We start from the raw sequence: 13749 nt of genomic DNA on the forward strand, positions 1-13749 counted from the left end.
AACACTGAGAATTGCTTCAGTAAGTATAAAGGAGGGAAATCATAACTAGAATCAAATAGATTTTAATGCTGGACCAAATAATTGTTACAACTAGTTTTTTGTAGTCCAATGAGCATTTATTCTTATTTGGAGATTTTTTTCATACCAGTGAATAAACCACTCATTTATAAAATATATCACTTAACAGGGGCTGGAGAGATGGCTCAGTGGTTAAGAGCACTTGTTGTTCTTGCAGAAGACCTGGGTTCAAATCCCAGCACCCTCATGGGAGCTGACAACTGTCTGTAGCTCCAGTTCCAGGGGATCCGACAGCCTCTTCTGTCCTCTGAGGGCATTGCATGACATGGGTGCACTTACCTACACACAGGCAAGACACGCATACACACAAAATAAAAATAATAAATAAAATATTTTGTTAAAAAAAGAAGTATGGACAGAAGTCAGCGGAATATATCGAGAAAAATGAAGGCGAGTGGATGGCTCCTGACAGCAGTGTCAGGAAGCTGTACATGCCCAGCTTGATATGGAGGTAGCTCAAACCAAGCAAAGGTCTGTTAAACCAGCATTTACCTGATGTGACAATTGACTTTAATTGTGAATGTGACACAACATAGAATTACCTGGGAAGAGAGTCACAATGAGGGACTGTCTGCATTGGGTTGGCTTGTGGGCATGTCTGTGGGGGACTGCTTTAATGAAGTTAACTGATGTGGGAGGACCCAACCCACTATGAGCAGCACTATTCCCTGGGCAAGGGGTTCTGAACTGTGCAAGAGTGGAGAAAGCACAAGCAAGCAAGTGAGCCTGTGTGCATTCATTTCTTTCTGATCTTGACTGCGGATGTGATGTGTCTGAAGTTCCTGCTTTGACTGCCTCACAATGATGGAATTGCAAACTGAAAGAAACCCCCTTTCTCCCCTAAGTCGCCTTTTGCCAGGGTATTTCATCACAGCAATGGAGCTAAAACTAGGATACTTCATCTGAGAGAGATCTGATTTTCCTGCCAAGGCCTCTACTTTTCTGAAGCTGCAGCAAGTGGCATGGGCTCCAGGAAAGGAGATGAGCAGTGCGGTAGAACGTACATTTCCTAAACATCTCCTGCGCTAAGAGTTATATCACAGGTGGGGTTAATGTGCTACTATGGCTTAAGAGTGTAGCCTTCCTTGAAGCTTAAATGCTCTCTATCTTGTTTAGCGTGTACAGCTCTAGTCTAGGGGTACAGTCCCAGGGAAAGTTGTTATTTTCTGCAGGCAGATCCTGAATTTTCTTTTTTTTTCCCCTGTGTGTCTAATTCTTTTTTCATTTTCCTTATTGCGTTTCTCATCAGGTCTCCCTGTGTTCAAATGCATTTTATATTGTACTTTTCTAGTCAGTGATACTCAAGTCCATACTCAAGTCCATTCATGCCACTGCTTTCTGCATGCTGGCTTTAAGTACTGCACAGCAGCTCTTAGCAATGGTCTCACAGTCTCTGGGTCACGTGAGTCAAGTAGGTAAGTGTTCCTGGAAGACACAGTTTTGGACCCTGGCTTTGTAGCTCCTTGTTAGGCTATCCAGCAATTGTTTATTACTAGTTTTTTACTGTTGGGGGGAGGGTTACTCAAGGTTGTTAAATTGTAAATGACTTGCTATTATTCCAATGTCTAGTACACAGAATCATCTATTTTGAGAAACAATTGAATTGGAAACCAAAACCAGTAACTGAAGAATCTGCCCTTGTGGATTTTTTAAAAAATATTTCATTTGTTATTTTTATTTTATGTGTATGAGTGCATTGCCTGAATGTAAGTGCACTCATACCATGCAAGGATTACAGAAGTTGGAAGTAAGCATCAGATTCCCTGGAACTGATATTAGCTGGTAGGTGGGTGCCGGGAATTGCACCCAGGTTCTCTTCAAAAGCAGTCAGTGCTGTTAACTGCTAAGCCATCTCTCCAGTTCCAACTCTTGTGATTTTTTTAAAAAAAGAATTATTTATTTTATATGTATGCATGGTTTATCTGCATTTATGTAAGGGCACATGTAATGCTAATGGAGGCCAGAAGAAGGCATCACGATCCCTGGAACTGGAATTATTCAGAAGTTTATCCCTATCTTCCTTCAGTTCTTTGATTTCTTTGTGTGTTCTTTAAATTCGCCAAATTCTTTTATCATGTTTATAATTGTTCTTTTGAGTTCCACATCCTGTGTTATCTCTAGGGAGTTTTCATTGTTTACCTCTAGAGGATTATTGGTACTTGGTGCAAATATATTATTTTGGTTTTTCATGTTGTTATTTTTTTTCTGTGACTTTGACGTGAATTTCTTTCGTAGTTTCTGATTCTTGTGTGAGACTCAAACCTTCCTTTCTTGAGTTTAGGTCTGCTTCTTTTTGTAAACTTTATGTGCTTTTGTGGTTTATATGCCTTTGTGGTTTACTAATTGGGCATGAAAAGCTGGTTGGTCTAGGCTTCAGGTTCTCTCTTTTGATTTAGCTGGTTGGTTAAGGCTTCAGGTTCTCTCTTTTGATTTTATGTTGGAGTGGCCAAATAGCTTTCATCTTCAGGAGTTCCCACAGAGACCCAAGTCAGATGAAGATCAGATGCTCTCAGGTTTTCTCCTAAGGTCTGGATCCCTCCAGGAAAGATGTTGCCCTCAGGAATTTGGGAGCTGGGCTGGCCTGGGAGCAGGGCCCGGGAAAAATGCTGGTCTCAGGAAGCTGGTGGCTCTGCCACCCAGGGATGCAAAGGGAGGTGAGAGCACGAAGAGGCCCCCAGCTCCTAGGGACTGCACTGAGGAACTGGGTTGGTTTGGATGCAAAGAATCAGGAAGAAGTGGGGATTCTGGGCCAAGAGGTCAGTCCAGGGGTCTGGGGTACAAAGACAAGAAATTGGCCAGTACCCAGGCTAGGAGGGGAGTTGGGAGGGTGAATGAGGCTGGGGGAGTCAAGGCATGGTGGGTGCTGCTGGGCTTACCTAGGAAAGGTGCTGGCACCAGGACACCAGAGGCTGTGCGGCCCAGGGAGCAAAGGGAAGTGAGGGCGGGACCAAGCCCAGAAGGCTCCTGGGGACTGCAGGGAGGAATTGGGTTGGTCTGGGTGCAAAGGATCAGGAAGAAGTGGGGACTCTGGGCCCAGAGGTCAGTCTAGGAGTCTTCTGTTCCAAGACAAGAAATGGGCCAGTACCCGGGCTAGGAGGGGAGCTGGGAGGGTGAATGAGACTGGTGGGTGTCAAGCTGTGGCAGGCCACAGGACCCACCCAAGAAAAGCAAAGTGAACATCTTAAGGGACATCAAGCCTATGTTTTAAATAAGGTCATCTAAATATACTGTTTAGATTTCCAGAAAATACATCAAGTTCTATTTTTATATTTTGTATTTAAATGATACATATTATTATTTCTAGACCTGATAAAGTTAGCTACAACTAAAAATTACAAATTAGTGACAGATCATATTAAAGAAGAGAAACATTTCATATGGATCTTAAAACAATTATGTTCAAAGAACTTGTATTAAATTTGAAAAATGATCTAATTAGTATTTTTTTAAAAAGAAAAGCAACCATAAAACCCTACCAACCAGATGAAATCTCAGGATTATCTCAGATATAATTTCAGACATCAGAAATCTTAGGCTTGTGGTAAAAGTGGGAACATACATAAACTATTCCTCTGATTTCTGCTGGGAGCTCATGCATATACCCTGATTTATAATTTACTGCTTCTCTCTTCCACAATTGACTCCTTTTTCTTACTTCCCTCAGGCGCCAGTCCTTCTGGAATGTCTAAGGTTGGCATAGAGAAGCAGCAGCTGGTTTCTTCCAGAAGAGAGGCAGGACATGTCCTCTGTGAGTATTCTTGACAAAAAGGAGTCTCAAAATAATTACACAAATTGAAAGCTAATTCACAATATGCTTATTAAAATAGTAAGGAGCTACAGACAAGATTACTTTTTAAACTACCTCATAGTCTCATCTATTGAAAAGAAACATGCTGTTGTATTTTTGAACTCTGTCAAAGAGTTTTATTTTTGGTTAAAAATGTTTAAAAGTCTCCCTTAAGATTTCTGCAGAACCTGGAACATTTGTACCGAGAATGGTTTTTGCAACTAGGTTGAACAACATAACCTCTATTACTCAAACTTAGCTTCATGCCACTGAAGTAAAACTTATGAAAACAGACTGCTGTGACAAGTCTCAGTGAGGCCCTTAAGGGGAAAATAGATTACCAGGTAGCTGGTAGGGCAAGATGTTGAGATGATGTTGCCACAATTCCAGTGGGAATAATGCTTTCAAGAGGCAAAATTGTATTGAGATGCAATTTCAATAGTGTAATATACTGGGGACTGCCTGCTCTGGCTATAATGGTAATAGTAGGAGGAGTCTTCTTGATCAAACGCCGTCAGAATAGCAACAATCAGTCCTTTTTTCCCTGAGCAGAGAAAGCAAGGCATCCTCTGGGAAAGAGGCTTTTTCTCAGAACTTATACCTGCACGAGCACCTTGAGCAGCATTGTCTTTAAATATAGCGAGAAATAAAGTCAGACATGAACATCAAGAGAGAAGTACGTCAAGGAAACCTACCTCATTTTAGGAGCCCATGAAACATTTAGAATGAACGATAATATTATCACGGGAATAAACTGTGGCAAGAGGTCAAAAAGGGAAAAAAAAACTTGAAAATAACCTTTTTAGTTTCTCAGGGGTGTCTAAAGGTACTGGACTAGGAATGCATAGCATTGTATTCCAGATCGCAGAAGTCCAGTTGTGCTCTGTTGTAGAAAATCCTGTTCACTAACAAACCAAGAAAGATGGAAAGATTAAGTATACTGTGATAGGTCCCTAGTTCCTGTTTTAATCTTTTGAAGTTGTTTTATAGTTTTCAAGTATCAGGTCTCTTGATAATAATAATGTTAATAATAGTAACTATGCTGGTAATAATATTAACTGTCATTACTAAATGTACCCAAAGCACTACTTTTGTCTTATTTAATATGAGGAACTTGCTTTTACGGTGTAGTTTTCAGATTGAGGAATTGAAGTTCAAAAGGATTAAGCAACTTGACCAAGATCACACAGTTATAAATCATGGAACTGAATCAGAAAACCAAGACAAAGGTATGCTCTTAAACTATTTACCTCAATAAAAAGCAAAAGGGGGGCTGGAGAGATGGCTCAGCAGTTAAGAGCACTGACTGCTCTTGCAGAGGACTGGGATTCAATTCCCAGCACCCACATGGCAGCTAACAGCTGTCCATAACTCCAGTTCCAGGGGATTTGATGCACTTCTTCTGACCTCCATGGGCATTGTATGACACAGGTGCACTTACACACATGCAGGTAATACACTCATACACATAAAATTTTTTTAAAAAAAGAGTAAAAGGACTACAGTAAAAGGTTATTGGAGAGTGGAAATGACTTGTAATATGGACATACTCTGGACAAAGGACTTTGAGTTAACTTTAAAACCAAAAGTTAATTTTATCTTAGCTTTTTCATAATGTAAACAAGTCTACTAGACCTTGAGCTCCTCTTATAACCTGAACATAGAACTCATGGCTCGTCCATGCCCTTGACCCAGAACAATGTATGACTGTGTGTGTTTTGTATATCAAGCAAGTGATGCAAACAGTGGATATTTGTTGGAAGTAATAAATGAAGATTATCCCATTTGTTGCAAACGACAGGTATTAGATTGATAACATTTGTTTGTGCTTATGGGTGCTGTTCTAATTCAGAGGTATCAGAAAGGGGAAATCCTCTGATGAGATAAGGGTCCACTTCTTCCATATTTCATCCTGGATATATTTCAATAAAAGAAAGAGTAAGCCCTTGTTTGAGAGCACAGTTCCAACAGAATTTTGGAGGAACAGGTTCTCAGAGCTAAAATGGATGCTAAAGAGTAGGCTGTCTTTATTCAGACATCACCATGACATGGCATCACAGTTATTCTCATAGGAGAGTATGAGATAATATTCCTTTAAAGATTTGTAGCTCATAATTTGAATATGAACGAACCACACATTATCTCTGTGACCCATAGCAACATTACTTTCTTATTAGTGCCCCCTCTAGTCTATTTTCTGTTAATACTTGGCTTGAAATGCTTACTTAAATCAGTTGAATAGAGTTTTAGCAAGTCAGATATGGAAAATTGCCAGAATATTAGTCCTTTCTAAATGACTATAATTCTAGGAGTAAAATCATCATGCCAGGCACTCCATGCATATTTGTTAACACAAATGACATTATAGTGTCACTAAGAGAAGTCCAGCAGCTGGCTTCTTTCCTCAGGGTCTTTTCCAAAGAGTAAACCAAAGGTCATTTTGGGACACAAATTGGACTCTATAAACATATATATATATATATATGTGTGTGTGTGTGTGTGTGTATGTGCACATATAAATAATATATAAGTAATAGAGTACATTAAATTGGTTGACAGGAAGTAAGGGGTGGTACAGATAGGGGACGGGATCTAAATACCATCAAATTATATTGTGAAAATCATAAAAATTTAATAATTTTTTAAAAAAGTAAGCCAGGCTTGCCTATTGGACCCTACTGTGAGTTCTCAATTTCCTTACTTATAAAATATGGGATTTGAGAATATTTTAAATTTTTTATTGAAATTTTTGTGTATTTCATACTGAAAATCTCAAACAATCTTAATCTTTATACCCCTATCCCCACTGGCACCCTTCCATAGCCCTCCCCTACTGGAGTCCATATACTCTGTCATCCTTGTTAAGACTCACTGTGTCATCAATGTCCCTAGCTGTTCCCCAGTGCAAGTCAATCCACTGGGGCCTAGTCAGGTCTCTTCCATTTTTTACTTTATGTGAGTAATCAATACTCAATATCTTTCTATAAAAATTTTTTCTCTTAATTTTTTGGAATTATTTTTCTATATGTATGAGTGTTTTGATGCATGTATGTAAGTGTATCACATGTGTGCAATGCTTGTGGAGGCTAGGAGTTGGCATCAAATCCCCTGGAACTGGAGTTTTGGATGCTTGTTAGCTACCATGTATGGATGCTGGGAACTGAACCCATGTCCTCTGTAAAAGCAGCCAATGCTCTTAACCACTGAGCTATCTCTCCAGTCCCTATTTTTTTTTAATCTTAAAATGACTTTGGATTTATAGAAATCTCCTCTATCAAATTATAAGCAACATCAATGCTACCAAGAGAGCAGCAATCCAAAGGTTATGAGAAACAGGCAGCTGGAAATCTCACCAGGAGTCTGAGTGATGCCAGATGAAGCCAACTCCCACTACTTTGCATTGATTGACCAGCTTATTGAGGGACACAGGTGGCTAGAGAGAAATCTGTGCTCTGGCTCTGACTTGTCAGTGGATTCCTTCTGATACTGTTCCTTATGCCTTACTTGCTCCACCGTGCCAACCTGATCAGCGTACTAATGCAGAGGGCACCTTATACCATCAAGAAGCACTTTGCTGTGTTCCCTGTCGCCCCCATCCCAGAGTTCATGTGAAGGCAGACATGGAGCTTGGACTTCAGCACAAGCATCTTCTGCCACATGATGCCCTTCTGCACACTTATGGCCAGGATTTCATGATTTCCTGTCAGCTTGATTTCAGATGCCCAACTGACGAATACATCAGTTTTCCTTGGAAGTGGGTAACTGGGGCCATCACAGAGTCCAATGTACAACCATTGCCCTTATGATGGAAGCTTAATGGGGCTCTTCCAGCAACATCAAGCTATTACCAGCAACACTACTAAGACAGTGGTTGTGGACTATGGGATCAAACTTCTGGACTCCCTCAGCTTGAAGCAGGTTATCATCAGAATAGCTCTCACTACCTGGTCCTGGGGACAATGGAACCTAGCACTTTGACCCTGATGTACCCTTTCTCCAAATGGATGACACCTGCTTAAATCACAGTGTCCTGCTAGAGCACATGTGATCTAGCTAGATTCCTCACATATTTTTGGTGCTATTCAGTCCATTAGAACAGGAGTAACCCAGTGGGATGTCCCTGCTGGGTGAACTCACTCAGGGTCCTTTAGGAGGAAGATCCACGAACATCTGTGCAGATTTGCTATTGGCATGGTCCCTGACATCTGCCAGGTGTCTGTGCTCATCTGCCTGCCAGCACTGTCCATGGACAGGCATCATATACTATCCTCCTCTGTGTGTGTCTACCTGCATGCCTGAAGTTATTCATCAGCAGGCATGAAGAATTCCCTCTCAACATAATGTGACTTCATTATCAGGAACCACTACATGCAGGTCTGGTCCTCAGGCCCTATCAGGTTCCCCAAGAGCATCTAAAGGATCAGGAACAGATAGACAGGAATTTCTCCTCTGTGGTACCTGTACATCGAAAGACAAGAGTGAGGATTAACATCATGCCTGATGATGAGGACAAGTGTTACCTGGTTCTGGGGACAGTGGGCTCAGAGTATTGTGCTCCCTCTATGCTGTGTGTCACTAAAGGCCCTTTCTTCTCAGAAAGGTTGTATTTCACAAGCACATTAACTTGGTGCTTCAATTTTATAACCTGCCAGGACTGGAGGAGGTGTCTCAGGATATGCCATCCCTATTGGGCGTCAGGGACCATGTTGACAAGAAACTGGCCTAGTACATTCACACAGCCATTGACAGCAAGGGCACCCACTTCACAGACCTCAGTGGCTTTCAGGCACAGCCCCAATGATATTTAAAGAAGTTATCTTTGCAGTCCAATATTGCAGTCATGGCCTTTGTCCACTGTGCTAGATAGCTTTAGTTGTCAACTTGACATACCTAGGTAGAGGGGGCCTCAACTGGGGAATTGCCTCCATTGGACTGCCTGTGGCCATGTCTGTGAGGCATTTTCTTGAATGCTGAGTGATGTGGGAGGGTCCAGCTCATGGTGGGCTGGACTACTCTTGGGCATGTGGTCCTGTATTGTATAAGAAAGTAGGCTGAGCACAGGCCAGGAGAGCAAGCCAGTAAACAGCATTCCTCTATGGCCTGTGCTCCAGGTTTCTGCCCTGAGCCCCTGCCTTGGTGTCCCTTCATGATAGACTGTGCTTGTAAGCGAAATGGACTCTTTACTTCCCAAGTTGGTTTTGGTCAGTGTTTTTTTTTTATTTTTCACAGCAACTAAAAGAAACTAGAATATCCAGGAATCACAAAAGTACCTCACAATGCATGCTACCCAGGGTCTGATCATTTCAGGCCTCAGTCATGGCCAGATGGAGGTGATCTTGGACTGGAAATTAATTGCAGGATGACAACTGGGCCTGGAGCCAAGGACTCAAGGACAACCTAATACCTCTCTCACCTCCTTTTAGAGCATCAAACCCTGGATGTGTAGCTCACTTCTGTAAACTATCAGGCATGTTTAGGAGTTGGATCTTTTCCAGTAGCAGGATCAGGAACCCAGAGGTCCAAGACAACTTCTCTACCACGTACCTGTCCCTCCTCAGCCACTTGACCTGTGTATACCTGTATACTCTAGTGTGTGACTGCCTGTAGCCAAGTGGCAGCCACTAGGCCCTTGTCTATTCTAATTTCATCCTCTTGCTTCTACACTGTGATTTCCACCTGCTAGACTTGTATAAAACACCTTGCCCTTGGTAGACATTACATTCATCCTCACTGCAAGCATTTTGACTACGGTCTTAAGTCCAAGGCCTTGAGCTATACCATAAGCCAAAGCCTTTCCACATTGTGGACATGAGGTTCCTACAACTGGCCTCCTTCACATTAATATATTCTCTGGCCTCACCCTGGAAAAGCACCAACATCAATCCAGAGCCCATGGAGATTGCCAACTTTCGCCTATATTTGGGTTAGAACTTCTTGTAGCCTGAAGAGAAAGTTCATCCTCAGAGATTGCCTCTTACTGCAGAGATTGGGTTAGACAAGCCACTCTGACTGTCCTGTCCTGATCTGCCTCTCAGAACTGTGATGAACTGGGCTCTACTCATTTTGTGTATGTTGTTTCTTCTGTGTGTTTCCCAGTGGTGTAGAGGTAAGGCAGACGCAGGTGAGATAAGGGAGAGGAGGGCCTTGGTCAGGGTGTGTGGTATCAGACTTCTTGGTTTTAAGTGACTTCTAATCCATGCACAGAACGAAGTACCCATCCTTTCCCCAAGATGGAAAGTAAGAGGAGCAAGGGCAGATAGAATAGGTCAGAGAGGATGAGTGGAGAACAGTCTAGGTTCAGTAACTGCAGGAGAGAGCCAACTCTAATGGAACCCTGTGCCAATGTAGAGATCATGCACCTATTGTGAGGAGAGTGATGGCGACCCATAGTTAGCAGTGGGATTGAGGAATAGAAGGAATCCCTGTTTTCCCCACAAGAGCACAATGGTTTCCCCGTAGCTTTTGCTTGGCTCCACTCTGAGTACTAATGGGGCTGCATGCCCTGGCTACAGATCACAGGATGGCAATGAAGGACTTGCCTGAGGCTGTCATGGCCGGATATTATAGAACACATCAGGTAATACCCTCCCCCAGTAATTTCAGCTCTGTGTGTGTGTGTGTGTGTGCGTGTGTGTGTGTGTGCGTGTGTGTGTGTGTATTTTTGGAGTGTGGCAAGGGCATGGGCTCTTCCATCCTACTTGATTCTTCTTTGTTCCCTTTACTCCATGCACCACAATCCCCAGGAGCTTTGGTTTTTGTAGACTTCCTTTACTTGGAACAAAGCCTCCAAGATTCCCGTGTTTGGGCAACTTGAGAAGGTGTTCAGTGCTGGGGCTAGCAACCATGCCTTGAAGCTTCACCTCTGACCCATCCACAAAAGTATTCAATTCCTGGCATGTGGGATAAGGAGTAATAAAGAAAAGTTTATAATAGTCTCTAAGGAGGTTGAAAAGTTATTTGGTGAAATTTGAAATCCATTTCTTATTAAAACTGTTAGTAAGTTAAGACTAGAAAGAAACAGCCTAATCTAGATAAAGGTCTCTATTTGAAAATAATAGTTAATAACATTTGATGTCAAACAGCACAGGCATGTCTATGAGAGTCAGAAACTAGCAAGAGACATGCTATTGCTAACCAATGTCCTGGGACTACTAACCCTTACCATAACAAGATAGATGAGAGAGATGAGGAAGACTTATAATTGCCACCACTCATAGCCAATAAAGTTTCCTGGCTGTGAAATCTAAGGGAATCAACAGAAGACTTAGTAAGAACATTCTGCAAGTTGCTCCAATGCTGTACATGTTCCTATAAGATTTTTCTTTTCAGGGCTGGAGAGATGAATCAGCAGTTAAGAGCACTGGCTGCTCTTGCAGAGGACCCAGGTTCAGTTCCCAGCACCCACATGGTGCCTAACAACCATCGATAACTCCAGTTCTGGGGGAATCTGACACCCTCTTCTGATCTCTGTAGGCACTGCGGGACACGGGTGCACTTACATACACGTGTACACATAAAAAAAATTTAAAAATTAAAATTAAAAGAGAGCACTTGTTTGCCCAGTTCTGGGAATCTGACACCCTCTTCTGATCTCTGTAGGCATTGTACAACATAAGACACTTACATGCATGCAGGCAATACACTCAGACACATTAAATAAAGATAAATAAAATATTTAAAAAATTTTTGTTTTCCCCGAATTGGCCCATAAATTTAATGTACTTCCAAAAACCTTAAACAAAGTAAAAGTAAGGTTGTTTACTTTAGTAGTTTGGATCTGAAAAGTTCTCCAAAGGTCTGGGCGTTAAAGACCTGGCGTATGGTGTTATTGAGGAAGGGTAAACCTACAAGAGGGAGGGCCTAGCTTGGAGGAAGTTAGGCCATTGGAGACAAGCCTATGAATGATACTGGAACCCTTCTTCTCCTTTGTTTCCTGGCTGTCGTGCAGTGAACAGTCTCCCCCTTCCATGCTTCTCCTATGATGTTTTGTCCAAAGCAACAGATCCAGACAACCATAGATTGAAAGCATGAGACAAAACATACCTTTCCCCTCTTTATGTTGACTTATTTATGTTTTTTAGATATTTGTTACAGAAGTGGAAGGCTGATTAATGCAATGTAATAAACGTCTGTGTAGGTTTTGTGTGGACAGGAGTTTTCAAGTAAGTTGGTTACTGTATTTTTCCATTTATTTATCAGGTGAATTGGAATTGTTGATTTGTAATAATGTAACTTATTTATGTGACTTCTTGAATGTAGCTATTTCAAAAACAATAAACACGCCCATTAGTAAGTCTGTTCAGAACCAAGCACAATTTCTTATAAAAGGATAGCTGAAGAAACCATAACTGTTTCATGGAATAAGAGAACTTTAACTATGTGCAGTTTAGTGGTATTTCCATTTGATGGTCTCTGAAACATGAGCAGACTAGTGGTTTGCCAAGGTCGTTTCTTTTACTTTGAAAACAGAAATTTAGAGTAGTAAGTTAGCAATAAAATCGCTCTCTTACTAGTAAAACATTAAAGATTACATCTTCTTTATCCATAGTTCTGAAATAAATAAATGTTCCATTAATCCAAATAAAAGCATTGTACATTGAAATAATAAATTCAACATGACTAAAAAAACTACATCTCTATGTACATGAATCAGAGAAAACATGAGATGCCAGGAAGATGTAAGCAATGGAATTATTCCCTCTAGATAGTTCACCTCTAAATGCATAGAATTGATTACATACAGCATAATCTGGTTACAACATACTTGCTGTTCCATAAGATGTGGATATATGTTAGAGTCAAACATGCTCCCTAAACTCTAAATCACACTAACGCTTCTACATAAAAAAAGAAAAAAAACTTATGCTTTTTGCTTTTAGAGACAGGGTCTCATGTAGCCCAGGATGGGTTAGAGTTCTCCTAAGTAGTTGAGGATAGCCTTCAACTTCTTGCCACCACCTCCTGAATGTAGGAACCACCATTCCTGGCTTCATCAACAATAACCCAACCACCTTTTGACAACATCTTCTATTAAATGGCAAGTTTAATTTTTCCTTTACTAGTTCTAAAAAAGGCTCCTTTTTAGGGGATGGAAGGACAGATTAACAAAAACCAGTCCCATATTTTGGCCAGTTTACAGAATGTTCGCTAGACTGCTCCACTGTGGTGTGTTGTGGTCCAGTGGGACTCAAGGGTAAACATCTTAATATCAGAAAGACTTAGCAGTACTAAATGGCTTCTTTTCTGACTTCATTAATTTTGTGTCTGTGACTTGTGTCTTAAGTTAACATAAAAATATCAGAAAGTAGGCTAGGTGTCAGTGAGAATGAGGGTTTAAAACAGTCATATTAGTTCAGTATATTATTCCCTTCATGGAAATCATGAACTTTTAGTGTTAAGAATATTAATAAATCTGAAACTATTTCAGACAACATGTTTTTCCCCCTGATAGGAGTGTTTCTAGGAGATTTCTCCATTGATAGCTTGACTTGCTAAGATATGAGGGCTAGTTTATCAAGAAGCCTAGAATGTGTTAATGATTTAGTTTGGAATCAGGAATTAAGGAGAAAATTCATGAAAGTCTAATTTTCTCTGGAGCTGACTATGATGCATTGGATGGAAGTTTCTAAAGTATAAGTTGTCCTTTTTATTGTAACAGAGGAAATCTCCCCCTACCTCATTGTAAATTGTGCCCTTCCCATATGATGGGGGAAGGGAAGGACAGATGCCTAGTTACCTCCAATATCATACAATCTCTTTCTATTCTTTACTCTTTCTTTCCTTCTCTCTCCTCTGTTCCCACAATACTTTATTAGTACTGTGCTCTGCATCCTACCAGAAGAATCTAACTTTCAAATAAGAAGAAGTTAGATTAAAAAAAAAAA

General features: G+C 41.0%; 1 long non-coding RNA gene and 1 pseudogene across 1 annotated transcript; both read left to right on the forward strand.

Moving 5' to 3' along the window:
- Positions 1 to 3727: 3727 nt before the first annotated feature.
- On the forward strand, positions 3728 to 7179 carry LOC115072698. The gene is made up of 3 exons (XR_003851728.1): positions 3728 to 3826; positions 4997 to 5094; positions 7128 to 7179. It is a non-coding gene; the product is annotated as an uncharacterized LOC115072698 (long non-coding RNA).
- A 275-nt stretch (positions 7180 to 7454) lies between these two features.
- On the forward strand, positions 7455 to 9507 carry LOC115072701 (annotated as a pseudogene).
- The last annotated feature ends 4242 nt before the right edge of the window (positions 9508 to 13749 follow it).

The sequence above is a fragment of the Nannospalax galili genome, unplaced genomic scaffold, assembly GCF_000622305.1.
Source record: "Nannospalax galili isolate Female #2095 unplaced genomic scaffold, S.galili_v1.0 scaffold461, whole genome shotgun sequence".
Taxonomy (NCBI): domain Eukaryota; kingdom Metazoa; phylum Chordata; class Mammalia; order Rodentia; family Spalacidae; genus Nannospalax; species Nannospalax galili.